The sequence below is a fragment of the Photinus pyralis genome, unplaced genomic scaffold (assembly GCF_008802855.1).
Source record: "Photinus pyralis isolate 1611_PpyrPB1 unplaced genomic scaffold, Ppyr1.3 Ppyr1.4_LG5, whole genome shotgun sequence".
In the NCBI taxonomy this organism is placed as follows: domain Eukaryota; kingdom Metazoa; phylum Arthropoda; class Insecta; order Coleoptera; family Lampyridae; genus Photinus; species Photinus pyralis.
In genome coordinates this window covers 2,442,119-2,464,930 of record NW_022170596.1, presented here as the reverse complement: position 1 = coordinate 2,464,930, position 22,812 = coordinate 2,442,119, and the positions used below count along the sequence as shown (strand labels likewise).

The 22,812-nt window shown below is 35.9% G+C and overlaps 2 long non-coding RNA genes across 2 annotated transcripts; both read right to left on the bottom strand.

Moving 5' to 3' along the window:
* Positions 1 to 2,680: 2,680 nt before the first annotated feature.
* On the bottom strand, positions 2,681 to 3,299 carry LOC116172317. The gene is made up of 2 exons (XR_004145625.1): positions 3,179 to 3,299; positions 2,681 to 3,133 (listed from the first exon to the last, which is right to left on the bottom strand). It is a non-coding gene; the product is annotated as an uncharacterized LOC116172317 (long non-coding RNA).
* A 3,190-nt stretch (positions 3,300 to 6,489) lies between these two features.
* LOC116172316 lies at positions 6,490 to 7,119 on the bottom strand. The gene is made up of 2 exons (XR_004145624.1): positions 6,991 to 7,119; positions 6,490 to 6,942 (listed from the first exon to the last, which is right to left on the bottom strand). It is a non-coding gene; the product is annotated as an uncharacterized LOC116172316 (long non-coding RNA).
* Between the last annotated feature and the right edge of the window lie 15,693 nt (positions 7,120 to 22,812).

The following is a 22,812-nucleotide window of genomic DNA, read 5'->3' as shown; positions in this document are numbered from 1 at the left end:
CAAATACAATAAGCAAAGTGTAAACAAAAATAACGTGAAGCGCCAACTGTCAAAACGGAATAATTAATAATTATGGCGCGGAATGTATCGCGTCGTTTTGCAGACTTTCTATTGGCCAGCCTGAATTATTTCAAAATTAGTTCGCATATTTTCCGGGGCTTTTCTGAGAATGGTAGCACTGTATGTATCAAATTTCATTTAAATCCCTCCATAAATAGGAAAGTTGGCACTGCGCATGCGCAAAACAAAATTTTGAAACTGGCGTTAAATTTGTTTTTATTCCAAGTGGCTATGTATCAAATTTCATTTAAAAATTAAAGCATAACGCATATTGTAAAAATCAGATGTGCGCATGCGCAAATATTTACACTTTTCTTCGCTTCGCTAGTATCGAAGCTCTTATCACTTATCGAGGCTCCAAAATAAACGCACTCTGATTTATGACACAGCCGCCTATGATATGAGTCAACTGACATGCTTCAACTGCAGAGTACACTGAACTTTAATGACGTTTTGTCGCGTTTTGTTTCACTTTGGCGTTTGGAAATTGGCAGATTATATTACCTCTGTTATTCTTGAATAATTTCCTTCGAAATAAAAAAAATTACAACGCACTCGAGGATGTAGAGGTAACGTTTTTTTTTGCAAGTTTAGCGATCTTTCCACTCCCCCGCGTCACGCGTAAATGTTCAGAAAATAAACTGCACACTTTTCAATACGCAGTCAACCCACTTTACTTTAATCTGACGCGCTCCAGTAAATTCCAAACTACCCTATTGGGCTCCCCAACTATTGGTTAAGCGTTCACTGAGCCCCACCAAATATCTCTCAAACCAAAAAGACACAAAAGTGTAATTAAGCACAATCTAATCGCGCATTACCGTCGTCTCAACATACAGAAGTTCAATTCTTGGAGGAGGAGGATAATTTTGAAATCAAAAAGGTACCAACAGCAGAAACTTGTGTAATAAATCATGTACATGTTACCTTGAAATAATCAATGTTTTTATTTTATCAGTTATGTGTATCTGTATTGTTTCGTTTGCCAAATAAAGCCCTTTGGTGTCGCGGGATGTGATTTTGCCGGACGTCAGCGTTAGTCCGAGTCCGGAGTACCAGAAGCACTAAATCATATCTCTATTTGGCAGTTTGTTTTACCATCAAGACCTTGCACTTCGAAGTTTTTTCATCGGTATCCACAGAAGCGTTTATCACAGCAGTTCATAGCTCGTGGATGCTATGTACAAATTCGTGGATTGTTTTCGTCGATAGATCAAGATTTCAGTTTATGAACCCATTCCCAGTTAGATTTAACAGAAAAGTAGTACATAATATATAATAGTACGATAATTACTAAAGAATTTAAAATAATTCAGGCAAAGTTAATATAATATTATAACCAGGTTAGATGTAGAAAAGGTGATCGCCCCGTTATCTATTATCTTATATCTATGAGCGTTATTAAATCTTCGAACACCTTATTTTGCTCAAATATTTCAACCCCAATTGTGATAAGGGGATTAGAACTTTGGTATTTGTCATACAACCAGAATTTCAAGTGAATTTAAATTTCAATATGTGCTTCCAACCGTTTAGTAAAGTCTTAAGTTTTAATTATCGACCAGATTGAGTGGTTCATATAAAGCTCAATTTTATCCTTGCAGAACCCATGTAAGTCCGTACCAACACTCATTTGATTGGGCTAGTCAGTCCAATCCACATTTTGACACTTAAAATAATCACCTCAAAACATTTGTAACAATTTAGCATCACAATGTATAAACCTCTTCTATACGCTATAGCTGTTTTCCACGTGGAACTTGTAAGCCATATCCGGGGTTCAAATGCAACCGCAAATGTTTATTACGCAGTTTTTATACCTAAGTAAATCTCATCTATTACGAAAGTTTTACCAGGTCTAAGGACTCTAAGGGTTCCACGTTCATTTTTCTTAAAAACAGTATTTCAGTAACTATGAGTCGATTACCGACATATGCAAAGGGAAAACGACACGATCCATGTTAACAATTTTTGTTACGTTAAGACATTAAAGGGTGCATAACGCCCAGTTAGCCGCTCCCCCCCCCCCAATTTACGAAATCCACCACATTGTTTGCCATATGTCGCGGCCCATCGCGATGTCCACAAAAGTTTAAAGTAGTGGTAAAACGCCCCTGATAGTGCCTACCAGGGACGCATCCTCACGACACTTGACTAAATCCTGGGAGAGGCGACGACGCCAGGCATATGTCAAAGTATCAAGTGTCAAGAAGACATCTGTTGTTTAGTACATTCACTTTTCTTGAAATCGGAACAGATTTTACATCTGATCTCTCCCGATATCCCATACTTTAACACAATTTTCCTGCTCCTTTAAACGCTTGTCAGGAGGTTTCTTCTCTTGCGTTCCCCCTACCCTACAGTATGCGCCTCGGAATCGGCACTTGTTAGGCATCATCGAGGACAGACAAGAACATTGTTTAGGTAAGTACAAAAGAGATTAATTTAGTGTCCCATTTTTTTTGGGTCTTGTGCACTCTGGTTAGGTTTATATCTTCGTAAAAAACCAGAGATACATATTGCTAATTGAACTTTCCTTAACGTATGTATTCGCACTTTAATCTCGACATTTACTTTTTCTATCTGCGAAATGCAAATTAAATAGTACTTAAATACTCTACACCAAGAAAACATATATTTCGATTTTTTGGGTTTTTTGATAAGTAAATACATAACAAACCTTAAAATTTATAGCTAAAGTATCTCATTACTTCGGAGTCTTAATTTACATTTTCTGAATGCCACACTTGATGATATAGAAGATCATTTTACAGGCACTTCTCTTAGTCTTGTGCTCATTGTAACAATCTTCAGCAATTCTTGTTGTAAATCCTTTTACTTCCTGTCCAATTTTCTCCGCATTTATTTTTCTTGTAGTAGAATTGTAATACCCTAAATGCGACCAAATACATGACGAAAAACGCTTAAACTCACGGGTTTCCGGGAAATCCATGGTGAACAATGCATCGTAGAGTACCTGCCGGTCCAATCTACTTTCAGTTAAACATTGGTCTCTAACGGGCGCTATCGTGTGTTCCCACGATTGTATATACGAGAATTCCACATGAAATTGCTAAAAAGATATTCTTATCCACGAGTAAAAGTTACAGATACTTACAAATGCAGTGCAAATGTAAAACAACGCACACACTACGATTAAAGACTTCATTGTAATTAAAATCAACGAACACAATCAAACTTGAAGTTTGTAAACCCTTTATGTATACGCATTAGTCTTATCTGAATACTCGAATTATTATCGTTATCTTTATCATTTTAGGTGCTACAGTTACAGCTGCCGTATACAGTGTGGCGCACCACCTTTCGTAACTGCAAAACGGGATGTGGTATCGTGTATTAGTCTTCCTTCGCTTTTCATATCACTCTGTTTCCCCCAATCATTCCAAGAATCTTAGCTTCTTGGCTACGGTTTGGTGAACCTTAAGTGTTGGGACGTGGAAAACTTTCCGGTGACGCCTGCACACAGGCAGTTTATTTCGTTTTTCAATATTTTCTGCACATAGGAAACATTTCGTTCGGAACGAAAATTGGAATTTAGACGATCTTAGGTTAGCCCCAGAGTCCTAATGCAGCTCTCTCGACATCTTTGGATCGGAGTGTAGTGTTTATAACAAGACACATGAATACTTTACTCTTCCGTAGCGTCTACCAAGGCTGGCTTTTACTAGAACTTCCAATCCTTTTTCTCTAGATGTAACAACCTTTTTTTACATAGAGGTAGTCGCCAAGTCTTTTTTAATAGGGATATAGTATTATATTAGTGAACTCAGCATGAGATAAACTCGCAGCGTGGAAACTGCTGATCGTGTTGTTTTTGGAATTGAGTAACGACCTTTAAAACATTAGTAGTAACAAAGACACTAACCAATGAAATGAATCCGCTGTTGGAGGCGTTAAGAAGATTGGTTTTGGAGAACTTGGATGCATTCGTGTTTTGGCATTAAAAGCGACCATTTTGATCGGGAATCCTATAATTTCCAAAATTTACGGAAGTTTCAAAGCTCGTGGAAAAAGTTAGTGTGTTATTTGGTGGAAGTGCGCAAAATATATTAGCTTGGGATATCTAAATAAAAGTTTCACCTTTGGTGTTAAAAGTACGCAATAAGTACAGTTTGGTTAAATTCGTGTACTAATTAGGGAATCAGCGTAACGGGGGCATATGTAATTCATATTAAAGACAAATCAGAGTTCAAGTAGCGCATTCGAATAAAAAAAACTGAACTCGAAGGTCGTATCCTGCAAAAAAACGCAGTAGAAGCATTGTTTCGTCATAGCGCATCAAGTAACGTGGACAATTTCTGAGCGAAAGCATAAAAATACACGCATCATCCTTATAAAGCAACACTTTCGCTTAGTACGAATACCGTGTGGGAGTAAAAACTTTCCCTCTTCTGTAAAAAATCAGTAAAACTAACTGTGTGGTTTCGACTGTATCCACGAAATTCTGTTCTAGTTTAAAAGTTGCACCCAGTAAAGAAAGTTTTCTGATCGTTAACAACACAAACCACTCCCAACGCTTCGTATCTTCAAAATTTTACCCGGACTCAACAAATTTCAAGGGAATTTTAAGACGCCAACGGTTTTCATAATTCAATCCAGCCGACGCGACGCCTGATATTAGTATGAGGTTTTCCATTGTACAGTAAAACCCGATCCGACCTCGAACGACCAATAGAAACATTAACAAAAAAAGGGGTTTGGGACCACTGTATATCCAAACCTTCTTCGGTGCAGCTGAACATAGACGGTCTGTGTCCGTAGTTGGTCCATCAGCACCTGCAGGTGGTCTATCGTGAGGGAAAGGAAAGTTTAGTAGGTACCATCTTGTTAGTTCTTCGCAAGATCTGTAGTGTGATATCAGAATCTTTTAGAGTTACACGGTTACATAAGAAAGCTGAGTCCCATCAAGTGGGGAGGGTGGTGAAAATTCCTGAAATAAGTTTTGGAGGAGAAAAGAAAAATCTGACATGAAAAACTATCCGGGTCGCACAAAGCATTTGAGTAAATGCACAAATGAATGACTATGACAAACATTTATTCCGAAACACATCAAACAATTAAAACAAAATACCGCAAAGCTTGTTTGAACATAATACCCCGCACTAAGGCTGTCGTTAATTGAAAATATAGAAAATCTTAGAATTACTTACAGTTCTTTCTCAATAATCAAAATAATCTGCTCGTATAAGATTTGCAATATTAAGGCGCACTTATCAAAAAGAGAAACATTCGCTAATGATACTCATCGCGAACGACCAGATGCAATATTACGTGTAATACCTTATCTAAATTGAATAATTTACAAAAGTAATAAATTAAAACGAAAAACTACACATCTAACAAATTTCTAAGAGGAAAAACAAACACCGAAATACAAATTCAAATAAAACAAACCAACTATATCCTTATTCGTAAACAACCCCCTGAAACCGCAAATAAAAATTGAAATATTTTTCATATATAAGATGGCCTGTCATTAATTTCGGTGTTTAGACCAAAATAACGTCTACATGACGTTGTTTACACAACAATATAAACTTTAAATCGAACTGCCATATATATAAAACTAAAAATGCCACTTAAAATTAAACAAAAAGGTAATTATTATATTAATCGTTATTCAATGTTAGCCCATCTGAAGAATGCTGTGAGGTAGTTAAACAAAAATCCCGATGTAAGCGCTAGAAAGTTAGCATAACTTTTGAAATTTCCGAAATCTACAGTGTGTGACGTTCTGAAACGGTTCGAGGAAGGTCTGGCCATCGCCCGGGAACCTGGAAGCGATAGATCAGCAAAGGGGGCGGATCATAAAACACATGTGAACGTAGTGGGAACCAGAATCTGTCATCAAGGAAAGCGGCGAAAAAGGCAACGCTTTCGCTAAAGACCCTCTACACCTCTACAGAATAGTATTCAATTTTTTGGGAACTTTTCACCGCTCGAAATATGGGAAAGAGAGAAGAGATTCGAACTTTCTTCTGGGCGCCCGAAGTGGACTACCCCTCGAAGCGTGCTTTGCAAAACAAAATTCCTTCACGCAGGAGTTGTGACTGTTTAATTTGTTTATCGAATTTATGAACAAATAGTGCAAAATGTACGCTGTTGCGCTGTTCGAACCAGAGTCGATCGAGCCCACAATCAATAATAATACTATCGCCAAACTGACCGATAAAAAAAATCATAATTTAATTTTCGAAGCTATGAGGTAAACCGATTGAGCTAGTTGTACGTATATAATAATCCATACACATCATAAATTGAATCCTGAATTAAGAGTAATTTATATACAGCATTCCAGTTTTGTTGTAACGAAGGGCCACTTACAACATATTGTTATTTCCGAGAAACAGATTAAATAGCACTACTAGATTACATACACCTACAAAACGTATTAACGATAAATAAAAGTAACGAGAAAAATTATATTTGAATTTCTTTAAGATTTTACATAACAAATACATAATAAACCTTAAATTCTACGGTATAGGAATCCGATTTCCTGGGAGCCATAATTTACATTTCCACAATGCCACATTTGATGATAGAGAAGACCATTTCACATGAATTTCTATTAGCCCTGTGCTTATCATAACAAGCTTCAGCAATTTTTGGTGTAAATCCCCTCACTTCCTGTCCAATTTTGTTCGCATTTATTTTCCTTGTGGTAGAGTCATAATACTCTAAATGCGTCCAAACACATGCGGAAAAACACTTAAACTCGGGGCTGTCGGGGAAATTCATAGTGAACAATGCATCGTAGAGTACCTGTCGCTCCAACCCACTTTCATTTAAACAGTCATCCCTTACAGGCGATATCGTATGTTCCCATGATTTTATATACGAGGATGGCACATTAAAACCCTAAAAAAATAATTATCTTATATACGAGTAAAAGTTACTGATACTTACAAATGCAGTGCATGTGTAAAACAACGCGAACAGTACGATTAAAGACTTCATTGTTATAATAATCAACGGACACAAACCAATTTGATGTTAGCAAACCTTTTATAAGTAGGTATAAGCATGAGTCTTATCTGAATACTTGAATAATTATCGTTATCAATTACATTTTAGGTTCCAAAACTACAGCTATCGTATACAGGGTGCTTTTAAAAGAATCCACCTTTGCTTAACTTGTGAACGTAGCGTGGTGAAGTTTTAACATAGGAACATCATCACCGTGGTTACAGCTACGGTTATTTTCATTAGTTTTTCACTGCTCTCTTTATCTCCCCTACAACCGACTCTTCCAGATTTTGTTCAAGTCAAATTTTCTGGCTTGCGCAAATAAACAATTTTCGTTTTCATGCACCAATTTACTTGCACAAATTGGCATGCACAAGTCAATTTGCGCAAATTGCATGAGCGTGAAAACTCACCATAAAACCTCCTGTGGACAATCAAGTAAGAGCTATTGACTACAGTCAGATATCCGCGTAAATAAAATGACATTCGGGTTTACGGTTTTTTTAAAGTATGGAAAAAAAAACTTGTTCTATAAATTGTGGAAGATCACTTAGAGATGTATTGTAGAGAATTTTCCTCAAATGACCCCATAGCAGAAAAATATGTGGAGAAATCTGGTCTAAGCGTGTCCATTTTTTCAGTTAATCGAGCACACTTTGTCTAATGCAAAAATGGAAATAATTTCAATTCACGAACTTATAAATTAAGATGGACTGCTGATCAAACAGTTGCATAGAGGCAGAAATGGCCCTAGCATGGGCGTCGCCATGATGTGCACATTTTAGTTATTATATTTATTTTAATGTATATCACTAAAACAGAGGTAAGAAACTGTTTTATTTTTATTATTGGTTTTGCGTACCTTCCTGATAACATTTAACCCCGATACGTTGAATACGTATTTAGTATTTGTACCTAGTAATTAATTAGAGGTAGCCACGAACGTCATTTTTTTGACATAGATGAATAGTAATTTATAAAAACTTGTATTTGGGGCTATTCAGGGCAGGGTGTTAAAATCGAGCACGGTGGACAAAAACTGAGTAGAGGAAGAGGAATCAAAGTCCTATGTTTAAGGAATGACGGTGTCATATCTCGTTCGCCAGTCATTAAAAGCGAACTTGTTAGATGCGCCACCCTGTACTTTTTTTATAGACAGCAAAATAAAATGATTATTTTGATTGCTAATATCATGCTACATTCTTGATAAGAGCAATACCTAGATATCAGATTTCGAGCCACGAAAATAATAAGGCGCATACTACGCATTAAACAACAGTAGTTAACAGAAAACAATTATCAGTGTGTAACCAAAGGACATGTGAATATTAAATACACGTTACAGTAATTTTTTTAATGCACATGCTACTATTTGAAAAAATCAAACCGTTTTGAAAATATTTACTAGTTCATAAGAGCCGATATCAGATAAATTACTTAAAAATAGTACGCCTCATGTATTCAGATAGAGCTATTTTAATTCGTCTTGGTAAACAATGAACTTCAAAATTTTTGTGCATCTAATGGAGAGATTAAGGGCTGCATGCCAAAGTTAATTGCAATTGGCCTTTCAACATGTCAAAGTTAGACCATAGCACCAGCCAATTAACAAATTGATCGGGAAGATGCCAGTATTACACGCTATATCAGTGGGACATCTATATCTCTTCAAAAATCGACTATAAGATCGAAAACGCAGACGAATTTTTGATTTCCCAAACTAATCACGGTGGTTAGTTACCGAGTTACCTTTCAAAGATATACTGAAAATCGCATCCTACCGATCTACCGGGGCGCCACAATACAGTATCAAATAGAAACATTTACAGCCATTCCAGTGAGAATTTTAACCCCGTTCAGAATCGATTCGATATGTATCAGCGAGAATTTATCGTAGTTAAGGGGACAATAAATCAATATACAGTCATTTCACTGAGTCACCTCGATTGGAATGGGCGTTGAAATGACTAAAGATGATGAGCATTCTTCAACGAACGAGGCTATTATTCACGTGGATGAACTCCTATCGCTACTAACGTCCATTGTAAATAGTATATCAAATGCGAAACAGCAGCAGTGTTTGACATTTCAAATGGCGACTTGTTGGGGTTGCTATAAGGTACGCTCGGTTAGTTATTTCCAAAGCAATGTAATTTCTTCATATTTCATATTTATTTATTTATTTATTTATTTATTTATTTATTTATTTATTTATTTATTTATTTATTTATTTATTTATTTATTTATTTATTTATTTATTTATTATTTATTTATTTATTTATTTATTTATTTATTTATTTATTTATTTATTTATTTATTTATTTATTTATTTATTTATTTATTTACTTATTTATTATTTGACACGGAACAAGAATCAGTGCATTTATTAAGCGACAAAGCAAAGCGATGTAAATTTTATAGGGGAGTCAATGGTGTCCGTCTGTCCGTGCACACTATAACTGCTAAACGCTAGGACTGATTCGATTCAAACTTTGCACAGTTGACCTGCATGCCACATGTAATAAGCCTATAGGTCAAATCCAATGACCCCGTAGGGTCAAAGCGAGGTGCTCTGTCTCTTTTTTAGATCCGTTTTAGGGGTTTAGTTAATAGATCAAGAAACCTCGTTTTCCTCTTGATAACGTGTTTTTTGTACAATTAAATAAAAATCCTATGAATATTTAAGACTGCGTCAACATTTTTAGAAGGATTCTCATCAGATCTGAATTCTTGAACTTTTTCTTCTAAAGGCTGATATGTTTCAGTCATCACAACCTTCATCTTCAACTTTAATAAGATCAAAACAACCCCTACAGTCCCACAACCCTGCCATGCCTATGAGTGTGGCACCCTTGTGTTAGTATTTCAAATAGGTACACGTAGATATGCATTTTGTACCCATGTTGTTGAGGCTGGAGAAAAATAAAATGACAAACAATCTAAAAATAAGTACTTTATCGATACTTGAAGAGATAATCTCGTTCTGCATTAGTTCGAGTGTTTTTAAATTCTCAAATCTGTACAAAATGGAGTATCTTACTTCCCAGATATCCGATTTGCATTCGCTGATAAGAGACTTCTTATCGCTTCTTATCCAGGCCTTAATATATAACTGGAATAAATAAAATGTTACTGTTGAACAGACGGAAGAAGATGCTGATGTGCTGATTTTCAGGACCCCCCAGCCCCTAGCCTTCACCGGTCCAAAAATCTGATCCGTTAGCTGTAAATATCTGGCACAGTTCGTCATGCTCTTTTTTACATTAGCAATACTCGAAAAACTGCGCACTTTTAGAGTATGTAAACAAATACAGGGTGTCGTTTAAGTTTTTGGATCGTGGGTGGCTGGGAGCGGCGAATATCACGTTGGGATGGTATATCAAATTTCGTCCCGCAGCATTGTAAAAAGAAACGGCCATTACCATAAGAGAGTATTAATGTCATAATCTCATAATTAATTATCACGGTGTTTTGCATATAACTTGGAAACTGAACTTTTCGTACCTCTTTGTTCCAATTGAAAATAAATGTACGTACATACTGATGCTGTGTGTGTGCACTGATCCATAGGCCTGAAATACCATACACAAAACACCAACACCAAAACAAAATTCTAGCTAGCTCTTTCCTTTTTATTTATTATCACGGCACAAAACTTCTCCTCAGCACAGAGGAGAGAGATTCGACTCTGCTCTCAGTTAACCTGTTAACTTCTAACAGGTAGTGGGTCAGACCAAATACCTTAAACTCCAAACTGAAGTGCAAAATTTCTAATAAATAAAATGGACTTTGGGCAAGCATCCAACAAAAGCACAGGTAAATTAGAAGTGAAGTCGTTGTGAATGAAAGATGAAACACCCGTAAATTAATGTGAAAATTACAAAGGTGCGTTTAATCTTAACACAAAAGAAAAATCGTACAAAAACACTAACATTTATTACAAATAGACTAAAATTATGACTTAACTACTTACATTACTTGTCCGGGAATTGAAATATCCAAAGAAGGTATCCGTACACAGTCCACAAAAATTAAAATTTTTAATTAACATAAATGACACTTTACACTAACGACATCGGTTAAACGCAGAATCTTCTCTTCGGGTAGACAAGGACGTTCACAGAAAAACCCAAGTTCAAACTGAATCCCGTTGAAAACAAACTTAGGACGCCTAACAACACCTCTCCTTGCAGCACCATTGATGGCCAAAACTGTACGACAATCCTCCAGCACAAAAAAAACTTCGGGGTTGTACTAAACACGAACAAACGTAGAAAAATAATTAGCCGAATTCGGAACTTCTTCAATCTTCAATTTAACAAAAACTTTCGATGTTGGCAATATTTGTGGCAAACGTGCACCCAAACCGTTTTAGTGGGAGAGCTGGCTGGCATTTTGGAGCAGGTATTTCAGGTAAAATGAGACTTTTTACAACATTTTTTTAATCGTCAATCGTTCAATTGACACATGAGCGTAGCGAGTGTGTCAATTGAAACTTTGAACTCGAGATGAAAAACGCCACTTTCTTCTCTAGTTGTACAAATAACTATTTCTAGTCACTTCTTTAAAATGTCACATTTTGCACTGACTAATTATAGTGTGCGAACCGTCATTTTAAATATGACTACTCATTAGATACAAATTGGTGCCTATTCGAGTGTTTTCGGCAATTAAACACGCTCGAAGGTTCTTTAAACACGGTTTGAATTTTGTTGACTAAATCAAGTTGTTAGTTTGACCTTTTTCATTGTGACATTCATCGTAAGACGAGTTCCTATTTTTCAAAAATGGATACAGAACATGATAGTGAAGAGAAAAATTGTATTATTACTCCTCAAATAATGAAAGCGGCACCAGAAGTCATCGGTGACTTATTACTTGAGAAATCACGGTATCACTACAACAGAGCTTATATTTTTAATGAATGGCGAAAACACAACAGTGTAGGATCCTTTTGTGAGGACGTTAAGTTTTTCTATACTGTCCACAATTTTCGTAGAAAAAGTATAGTACGTAACGCGTTTTATAAACTTCTATACCTAAACATATAAAACTCGTGTCTAAAGTGTCGTTTGTAAAAAATAATATACTATTAGCAGAGATGTAAATGAGTATATGTATAACGGGCGATCAAAAATGAGTTGCTGTGTCGAGTCGCCTTTGATCGCATGGTAGTATGAGTATATTTCGTTACTCATTTGTTTCTGAAATAAAAACAACTGAATTCTGCTTATAAAAATGTTATATACAGTCGTTATTTATTGATATATGTACTATATTCCATACATAGTGATCACCCTGTATAATCTCGATACAGTAGTGATTTGGATTCATTAGAAATAGATCTCTATATCTTCGGAAACAACAGATTTAACTGCCTCACATCGAAGAAGTTTCCGTACACAATCCAAATGCATTATTCCATATTGAATTAAACCACTTTATTCAATTATTATTCCACTGAATAAATAGTGTTTTTATTCAATGATTAGTCGTACCTACAATAAATGCAATCTGTCCAAAATTTACAGTTTCACAAAATAACGTGTAACGAAGATACTGTTGGTAACTATTTTCGCGTGGATGATGCAGGCCACTAATTTTTATTAGCGCGAATACATCTTATCGTACAGAAAGTTATTTTATTGATCCAAATACTGCAATTCCCTACAATAGGGGTGGTTTACGTGCTAGTTTTGCCTTTTGCTGTTACTAATGCGTGAACTAGATGGAGCATTGCTACCTGGAATGAATATATTGGAATACAAATTGAACGACTTCTAATGCAATCCTCACACGTATAATAATTATTGATACTTAGTATTTAAGCAAAATACAAAATAATATTGATTTTGAACAGCAGATAAAAGCATGATGGAGTTATTAAATAGGCATTATTACATATAAAGGAAATTGTGCCCATTTCTTAGGGTTGAATGGAATGATGCTATTATGCAACTTTAGGACATTTTCGTTAAGAAATATTTTGATATTTTTTGGAATCAGTCCACCATCCTCTTTAACTTCACCTTCACATTCACCTACTCCTTCGTCTAAAGCTACAACTCTCTTATTTTAATTGAATAAACAAAGAATTCGCCATTTCCGTATTTACATCACATTTAGAGTCACCCTGTATATAGCACTGTATTTTGCTCAACATTAATAAATGCAATACGTCCTTATACCTGTTAACTTTTAAACATTATGTTATTTATTACGCCTCTCTTGTTCTGGGCCCTCAACATGCTTCTGCCAAATTACAGAGTGACTCCCATAATGTTTTTTTAGAGGTGCCCTTGGAGAAGGTCTTAAGTTGTTGTATACTACTCCGGTAGTTACCTTACGAATTACGAAAACTGCAGGAAAACCTAATTCGGCGTAGTCTCTAGAATGTTCGAAGCTGATCTAAGGAAATTCCTATCCCTATTACAGAAGAAAAATTCTTACCTCAGCCCAGGTTCGAACACCCGACCCCGACCGATATTTCCCCGATAGTGGCGGCACAGCAGACTCATCATTGCGTTCACGTACAATGGCCACATTTTCTTGTACCCCTCAGCTCGAGTACGGATGTCTTCTTCCAATCGATACCGCAAATCTACGGGACCAAGTTAGATAATCGGGCCTACGTTTCGATGGAAAAGGAGATCCAGTACCCTTCATGGAACGATTGGATTAACTGAAAGCGCGGTATGGAATAAGTGATGTCTACCAGCGTTGTTGTGATAGTACAGAAATTCCCGCGACCGATTTACCACCTGGGACGAGTTCATAAAAGCATTTCAGGATTAATGTTGTCTCTATGGTCATCGAATGCATAAAGAAATCCGCACTCGAACCCGGCCGACCTGTGTGGCGCAGGTTCGGGCATGGATATTTTTGTAAATGTATAGTGGGTTGGGTTGGTGGAGCGTCCACTCAAAATAAAGAAATTACACAGGGGGTAAAAGGAAATGTGGTCATGATACGTGAACGCAATTATGACTATTCTGCGCCGCCATGGTTGCTATCCTCAAGAACAACAGGTTGACCGTATACATGAAAATCTCCGCCCCGAGTCAAAATATTTGTAAAACGAAGAGAGGTAGAATCTGTATACGGTGTCCTTAAACTGGAAAAGGAGTACGGGCAGTTGGCGACCCAGAAGGATGTGTATATAACAAAACAATTTAATAATCATAATCATAATCATAAATTTATTAGTAAGTAGAATTGCAATAGCAATTATTTACACGTCAATAAATAATAAAAAAATAGTAGATATATAAATATAACAGACACAGACACACAAGTAATTACAAAGAAAACGAACACATAGCCGTAACAAATTCACGCTCATAGTAGATGACTCTATCCAACAAGAATGCCTTAATTCTGTTTTGAAATTGGCCAAGGTTTAGGCCGCTTTTCATTTGATCCGGAAGGGCGTTGTAAAATGCTATAGACTGGTACTCCGGGGATGTCTTGTAAAACGAATGACGTGGTTTGTCCAATCTCAGCTTGTGCTTGGTCCAATCTCAGCTTGTGCTTGCAGCGTGTATCGTATATGAGTGGACCTCGCTGCCAGTTATGAAACTTTGTTTATGCTTATGTATATATGAGACACAATTATATACATAAATAGAGTAAAGTGTCATTATCTTGTAATCCCGAAATACATATCGGCAAGTATGAGTTGGTTTTAAATTAAAAATAAGTCTAATCACTCTTTTCTGCAAAACAAACACACGTTCACGGTGGACACTACCTCCCCAAATCGCAATGTTATATTTAATTGCAGAAAACACGAGCGCGTAATACACGCTTATGAGAGCATTTTGACCAAATGAATTTTTCAAATTTAGTATTAAATAGTAGGCTTTGTTGATCTTCCCGCATATGTCATCCACCTGGTTGGTCCAAGATAGTGCGCCGTCGACGTGGATGCCTAAGAACCTGGTCGTAGATACACTAGGGATCACGTGGTTTTTTATTGCAAAGTTAAATTCGTTTTTAGATTTATATATGGAGTAAATCTCAATAAAAACTGACTTATTGTAGTTTATCGTTAATCTGTTTTTGTTGCCCCACGAGTCGAATTGAAGTAGCATTTTGTTGACATCACCGCGTACATCTTGGATTGAAGCACCACTCACTACCACCGTTGTATCGTCGGCATACATAAAAAGTTTACCCCGTGTGATATTTCGGGTCCGTTAACTTGGCCCCCCCACTGAAAGATTTGATAGCCGTATTATTTTAAAATGAATGCGCTCGTTATGCGCTCATATGCGCCACCGATAATAACTCTTGTGCCATTATCGTTTTTTAGAAATCCGAAAAAACATTTGGGGGGGGGCCAAGTGAACGTAGCTCCCCCCAGTACGTATTTTGTCGCTTGTAACTAGGTCACCTGATACATTTGGTTATGCGCTCAATTGCGCCACTTGAATTAAAGCTAGCGCCATTACGGTTAAGCCGTGACAAATTTTCAAAAAGTGGGGGGGCCAACAACGTTTTTAAAAGTTACTTTTTTTAACATCTTTTCATACGAAATGGTACTCTCTGGTATGCGCTGAAATGCGCCGTAAAAAGATATCTTTGCGCCATTCTTCTTTTTGGTTATCCTTAAATATATTTGGGAGGGGCCAAGTGAACAGAACCCCCCATAACGCATTTTGCTACCGGTATTTGTGCCACTCGATACATCTGGTTATGCGCTCAATTGCCCCACTTGAATTAAAGCTAGCGCCATTACGGTTAAGTCATAAAAAATTTTAAAAAGTGGGGGGGGGGGCAAACTTAACGTTTTCAAAAGTTACGTTTTTTAACATGTTTTTTCTACTAGGTACATCGTACCTTTTATCATGCGCCAAAATGCGCCGTAAACAAAAATCTTTGCACCATTATAGTGTTTCAGAAACACTATACAAGGTGTTTTTTTGGGAGCTTTAGTTAAACGTTTCTGGGAAAGTAAAATAGGTAGGTTTTTAAAAATTGTACTTAGGAGTTACTCCGAAGGCCGAATCGATGTGAAATATTTCCAAAATGGACGCACTTACGGAAATACCGGAAGTGGCTAGTAACTTCGTTATTTTAAACCCCTATTTTTTATTACATTTTTGGATTCTACGTGAAATTTCAGTTCTTTTGATACCCACATGTCGATATCTACCACTTATGGTTTTTAAGTTATTTTGACTTTAAGAAAAGAAATGGCGGATGCAGATGGTACTTTGATAATTGATTACTTGAAAACGGTTGTAGTCATAGCAACCCATTATTAGTGCATAGAGAATGAATAGGGCTTTCATTTAGTGTACTTAAAAAAAAGTTAAGTTGCGGACAACCGCACCTATGCAGATCCAAAGTTATGAAACTTCAAAGACTAAAAACTCAGTTTTTTTTTAATTGAATGTCCATTTTCTCACTATTACTATTACTACCATTAACAGACGATCAAATCAAATAACACTAACATCCATCGTCTTAATAGTATCTTTGACTTCTCCGCATTCCCATTAGCATTACTTTTACTTTTACTCGAGGTGCGTACATACAATTTCATTTAAATATCTTAACAAATACAAAGATTGCGCATGCGAAATATTATTTTTTCATCTTCAATAGTATATTAAGATACAAGTGTATAATCAAGTCTTTAAAGCACGCGCAACGAGTTTAAGGGCACGACGCAAAGCGGAGTGCCTTTAACGTTGCAACTGCTTTAAAGACCAATTATACACGTGTATCTTATAGTATTTTTTATTATACCTGCAGTATAATTTAAAAATAGGAAATACAATGAAATCATATTGACGTTATACTCGAATACATGTTTAATTAAGTGGGCTGGGTGTTCGAAATTTCACGATTGCCATGGAAATATCACTTGACGTTTGCTTATAAAAATCATCGTCTGTAAATAAAACGATTTCCGTTGAAAAAGATAATACATCGTCCATTAAATCGCTTGTTGTAAAATCTAAACAAACGTTGGTAGGTGTAAAATCCAAATCCAGTAAAGCCAATTATAAAGAATATGAAAAGTTGTTTCCATGGATGAATATAGGAAGTTACTTACGAATAAAGTCTTAAATGCATCGATAATGCTGGCATATATGAAGGAAATGTCAAAGGTATTTAAATCTTCTATCTTTTGGTGCATACATTCAGAAGTTCAAACAATGCTACGATTAAAAAGTGAAACAGATTTGGAAGCATACCCTAAATTACGCGCGTTTGTGAAAGCTTCAAGCAAAGGATAGGTACAAGCCAAAGAAATGTTCTGCATTTACAGAAAGCGACCTAAGAGGATTTTTTATTTCAGTCCCAGATGACAGTTTCAAAAGTCATACTTGAACTATCGTTACTTAGCAACTTTAAAGCATGTGTGTTTTAAAGGCCTTTTTTCGTCGACCTCTCGATAACAATATAAATTACTCCTTAGTGACGAGTACAATGATGAAGCTTATTAATCGTTAGCAACCATTAATGGTTAGCAACCAACCATTATACGTTAGCAACCATTAATCGTTAGCAACCATTAATCGTTAGCAACCACTTATACATAACAACCATTTTATTAAAGGGAAATGACAATTATATAACAATTCACTTTCGGCAACAGCTGAGAACTTCCATCCACCTAACCATTTTAATCTCGGTTTTAATTAGTGAGATCAGCAGCCAGTATGGTCGCCAAACGATCTCAGCAAAGCATATCCTGATGTATGTATGTGTAGCTCCTCGGATAAGGTATTGTTGAGGTATTCAGTTACTTTACCTAACATTGAGTACGTCGACCACAGGGATGAACATTTCCATATCTTTCACTGTTAATACACGTACCTACTTTAGTACAGTTGCAAAAGAATTAATTACATTCTAATTTCACATACCTTTTCAAGGTAAAATGTCAACGTGACATTTTCGGAAATATCTCCATTCAAATTCATTGTATTCCATCAATTGCCGAACTGATCGAAACCGTTCCAATAAGTTTCTTTTGATTTGAGTGGATATAATGTTAAAATCGTCTTCGCAGCAGAGCAAGCAACATAATCTTCCACTGCGATTACGAGGACTGACGGTACAGCATAAAACAACACATTACTATAGCAACGACAATAGCTGTACCTAATTTAGTGAAAAATCGTCGGAGCTCATAATTTCGTTTGTAATTTCTTGTAGTTGAAATTAAAATTACCTACCCCAGTGAAGTCGACGAAAAAACGTTGTATGCAATTCATGTATAAATCGGCGATTATTGGTTCGTTCGAATTTAGTCCACTCGCTGCGCTCGTGGACTAAACATCTCACTCACCAATAAAACGCCTCATTTATACACTCATTGCATAAATAACTATTTTCGCACGCATTTGAGTATTTAAAACGGAGATTGTGATTCAGGTATAATAAAAAATTGTTTGAGGTTTGAATATACTATTTACTGACACAGAAAACCGGGCATTTATATGTTCTTTGTAACAAGAATTTGTTATAAAAGATACCATTCTTTGAAGGTTCGAGCTGTTTTTGGCCCGTTAGTCTACGTAACTAAAAAACAATAGCGACCTTTCTGATATCCTTAAGAACATGTGTACCAATTTTCAAAGCGACCCGACGTTTCTAAACAAAATTATCGTGCACAGGCAGACGGGCAGACATACAGCAGTACAAAATTATAAACGATCTCGAGGATCGTTAATACATGAACTACATTGCGGCATAATGCATTAACTCCAAACTAAGTAAGTTAATACCTATGAGTTATTGGCGACTATTGCAAACCGAGTTAAAATTGCACCATTAGAACATAACTGCACCGCATACCCAAATAAAACTGCATTCATTATAAGAAGGTACAAAATTTGGAAAATATATAGTATTTTACATTATTAGCCAGGTATACTTGAAATCACGAATCTTTGTCCCTGCGTCATTGATTTGTGAATCAATTTCAGACAAGTTTTTTATCGATTTCGCATACTTGACAGATATTACAGTGTTTTAGCGTATGTCTGAAATTGATTCACAAATCAATGACGCAGGGACAAAGATTCGTGATTTCAAGTATAAGTGAGTTTTTACTGGCGATGGGAGAAGTTGACTCGCGAGCCAGTAAATATTATAAATCAAACGATATCACGCTTGGATCTTTGAAATTGACAACTAATGACAGTTCGACAGTTTAGTTCGTAATTGAAACTTCTAACAGACAGAATTCGTCACTCGTTTTATTTTTCAGGGTAATAGTGACTCGTTTTAACCAATCACAGTGAAGGTTAAACTGTCACTATGCTTTCTACCGCCACCTTCTTAAAATGAATAGCGTTATATTTCTATAGGTACTAAAAAAGGTTCTCAAAAACTATAATGCGCAAAGATTTATGTTTACGGCTCATTTTAGTGCATGATGAAAGGTACGATGTAGTAGAAAAAACATGTTAAAAAACGTAACTTTTGAAAACGCTAGACCCTCCACTTTTGAAAAATTGTTTATGGCTTAACCGTAATGGCGCTAGGTTTAATTCAAGTGGCGCAATTGAGCGCATAACCAGGTGTATCAAGTGGCACAAATACCGGTAGCAAAATGCGTTATGGTGGGTTCCGTTCACTTGGCCCCTCCCAAATATATTTAAGGATAACCAAAAAACAAGAATGGCGCAAAGATATCTTTTTATGGCGCATTTCAGCGCATACCACAGAGTACCATTTCGTATGAAAAGATGTTAAAAAAAAAGTAACTTTTAAAAACGTTAAGTTGGCCCCCCCACTTTTTGAAAATTTGTCACGGCTTAACCGTAATGGCGCTAGCTTTAATTCAAGTGGCGCAATTGAGCGCATAACCAAATGTATCAGGTGACCTAGTTACAAGGGACAAAATACGTACTGGGGGGGGGGGCTACGTTCACTTGGCCCCCCCAATGTTTTTTCGGATTTCTAAAAAACGATAATGGCGCAAGAGTTATTATCGGTGGCGCATATGAGCGCATAACGAGCGCATTCATTTTAAAATAATACGACTATCAAATCTCTCAGTGGGGGGGCCAAGTTAACGGACCCTAATATTTCTGGTTTCAATAAATACCTATCAGGACATTATTCTTAGCTGCGACGTTCCTACAGCAGCAGAAAATATATTGTACAAGGAAATTAGTGTAGTCCAGATTTTATGGGTTAATTTGCTAGACCTCTTTTGTGACATATCATTATTTCTAAAATACAGAATTAAAACTCGATTATACGCTAACAAATCATATATTTTACTTTATTTGGGTTATTTTGATAAATAGGTACATAGGTACCTAACAAACCTTAAAACTCTAATAATATAGTATCCGATTTCCTCGGTGTCGTAATTTACATTTGCGCAATGCCACATTTGAAGATAGAGAACACCATTTCACAAGTATTTCTATTAGCCTTGTGCTCATCATAACAAGCTTCAGCAATGTTTGGTGTAAATCCCTTCACTTCTTGTCCAATTTTGTCCGCATTTATTTGCCTTGTGGTGGAGTCGTAATACCCCAAACGCGACCAAATACATGCGAAAAAACACTTAAACTCGTGGCGCTCGGGGAAATTCATAGTGAAAAATGCATCGTAGAGTACCTGTCGCTCCAACCCATTTTCATTTAAACATTCATCCCTAAAAGGGGCTATGATATGTTCCCACGCCATTATATACGAGAAATCTACATTGAATCGCTAAAAAATGATTATCCTATATACGAGTAAAAGTTATTGATACTTACGAATGCAGTGCATGTGTAAAACAATGCGAAAACTACGATTAAAGACTTCATTGTAGTAAAAATCAACTAGCACAAATGAATTTAATGTTGGTGATCCCTTTATAGGTATATAAGCATCAGTGTTATCTGAATACTCGAATAATTATCGTTATCATTTTAGGTGCCACAATTGCAGCTACCGTATACAGGGCGATGCATTTAAATCCACCATTCAGAACTAAAGAACGGGATGTGCTATCATAGGATCAAGTAGACGTGGTACGTCAAGTAAAAATGCTCCTAACTAGTTCTATTCATCTGTGAAACTAAATGACATTCAGGTTTAGGGTCTTAAAGATATGGTAAAGAAACTGTATAATTAATTTTCACTACAATTATAACGATACCTAATACAAAACTCAAAAGGACTCATGACAAATGACGAGTATTTCCACCCAAGCAGTGATACAGTCCGTTATGGCATTGTTCCTTTAAGCGAGCAAATCGAAACGGAACGAGAAACATCCCTAATGCGAAAAATATCCCTTAATATAATATGACTTTATTGCACTCACTAGAAAACATAAATAAATAAAGAATGTCATAATTAGGTGCAAAGGGTGAAGTTCAGATCCTAATGCGAATTTGTTCTACCACTTGACCCATATATAAAACTTAAGCGTGGTCTGCACAAATAACATTGCAAAGGGAAACACGAATATAAATATAACAATAATTTTAAAAAAAACTATAAATTCTTGTTCATTTAGAATTCAAGTTTGAAAATTGGGTAAAAAAATGGGTTTGTCAGAAAATTGCCGATGTTTGCAAAAGAAAAAAAAACAATTTACTTAAATTCCTATAGTTTTGTAGATACTTCATCTCAAATAATCCCATAACAAATAATGATGTGGAGAAATCAAGCCATTAATTAATTAACTCAGCTCTACGTACAATGAAAATAATTTCAACCATTTCACATTTAGCTTACACCGCTTTAAAGAGAGGTGTCTAGTATAAGAGTGTCCTTGATTCTTTTTGCGTACTTTCTTTATTACTTTTTATGTACATAAATCCTGACATAAATTGATAATTATTTTACGAATGAGTAGTATTTAGGAAATGTACAAATAACCGTACCACGCATAAGATTTTGTTTATAGATTAGTTATTAGGAGCGAGCCGTGTTAGATGAGCCGCTATGTATATACTAAAATGCAAAAATAAAATGAAGCATTTTGTTTGTCTGCACATATCGCACTACTGTCTTGATAAGAGCAGTATCTAGATATCAATTTTGGACTACGAGATACAATAACCGAAATACTACGCAATAAACAACAATTGTTAATAGAAAACAATGATACCTGTAATCAAAGTAAATGTAAATTTTCAATGCACGCTACACTACTATAGTTTTTTTTTTATACACATTCAGAAATTTGAAAAAAACAAACCGTTTTAAAATTGTTTACACTGAAATTCATGAGAGCAGATCCTGATTTGGTACAATTATCAATATTATCGGATTATCAATAATACCGAATCCACGTGCACCCTTTGAGAATTTAGCGCAGGGGACAATAATACAATATACAGGCACTTTTGGCAGTTATTATAAACACCTGCTCATGCCTTCTTTGTTAATTAATAACATACTGTTAATAAGTGATGCAGTTAAATATGGATTAACGTTTATTACATCATTGACAGTAGGTACATACAATATTGCGCGTCTATTCTAGGATAGCAGTGATGCCAAACATAACAATATACGAGGTGATGGCATATAATACAGCCAACCAGGCGTATGGCAAGGTTTGTCTAATTTTCCTGCATCATTTTCTATATTAACACCATAGGTACACGATTAAGCTAGTAACAAAGAAAAAAATAAGCTTTCTAATCTCTAATCTAATCTCAAACCGATTGAGCGTGAGAACTTTGGTTACATCTTTAATGGTGGACCTGTAGGTACAGTAGATACATAGGTAAGTATGTGCAAAAGCAGTTACAAGCATCAGGTACCTTTAAAGAAACA